Raw genomic sequence first — 1,256 nt, forward strand, 5'->3', positions numbered from 1 at the left:
ACATCCAGAGAGAATCAGGGCTAATGGTAAGGGACAAGGAGCCTCCTATGTATGAGTCACTTCAATTAACCCCACTCACATCCTTCAGGGTACATCTTGGCTCCCCTGTAAGGAAAAGGAAAAAAGTCTAAGGGATGGAGGGTTACAGAAGGGGTTGTTTGTGAGAAGGACAGATGAGGTGAAAGACTCTTTGGATGAGTCATCCAGCACACCTCAGCGCTGCATACGAAGGCATCAATGCAGCACAATACTCACTGCCTCTTCCTTTTCCTCCTCACTGCTGAGTAAAACATCACGAAGTAATGTTCACCCACACGGTGTCACCCAGCAATAGAAAAGTTGGATGATATAAAAGCGCTATTTAATTTAGTATCTGATCTCTGTGAATTGGCTTGTTACTGGAGTGAAAGAGCGCCCTTGACTGCTGCTGCTGCTGCTGATGCAGTTAGGATGCCTGTCATCCAGAGTCCTGAAAGCAAGGCCAAAAGGGTAAAACAAAAATAAGAGAGAAGTGAATAGCAGAGGAACGCAGGCAGGCGGCTGACGGCCAATCGATGATGCTCGACGTGCTTGGGGTAAAAACAGCAACTGTTTTCATCATTACAGAAGTACCAGTTATGGATCGATGATAAGAAGTTTACTTTTCTGAAGGTTCTAACATGGTCAAGCAAAAAAAAATATGCAAAGATAAACCTTATAGATGGATTCATAGTGTCCAATGCTGCCCCTACCTTATTTTATGTTGGCAGTAATTTGTTCTGCTACTTTTCAGGCACACTGAGCTTTTTAAAATGAATTTATGTCAAACTCCATGAGTGCCTTTCAATTCAATTCAGTTTATTTATATAGCTCCAATTCACAACACGTCTTCTCAAGGCACTTTACAGTTCAACCAGATCATACAGTCAAATTAATTTCAAGTTTTCTATCTAAGGAAAACCAGTTGATTACATCGACTTGTTGACTCGAAGGCAATCCCTCACACCGAGCATGTTTGTAGCAACAGTGGGGAGGAAAATCTCCCTTTTGATGGGAAGAAATCTCCAGCAGAACTAGGCCGTTTCTCAATTCACGAGAACGCGAGTACGTACTCGCGTTCTCGTCAAGTCCGTTCTTGGCGAGAACGCAGGAAGATCGGACTTGACGAGAACGCAAGCACGCAAGCACGTATGTGTATTGGAACAGAAGCGTACTCATGACGTCATCACATGCAACGTTCTTTAGCATTTCTTTAACAGTCAAAACTATTTATTCCC

This window comes from Cyprinodon variegatus, unplaced genomic scaffold (assembly GCF_000732505.1).
Source record: "Cyprinodon variegatus isolate N-32 unplaced genomic scaffold, C_variegatus-1.0 Scaffold1656, whole genome shotgun sequence".
Classification (NCBI taxonomy): Eukaryota; Metazoa; Chordata; class Actinopteri; order Cyprinodontiformes; family Cyprinodontidae; genus Cyprinodon; species Cyprinodon variegatus.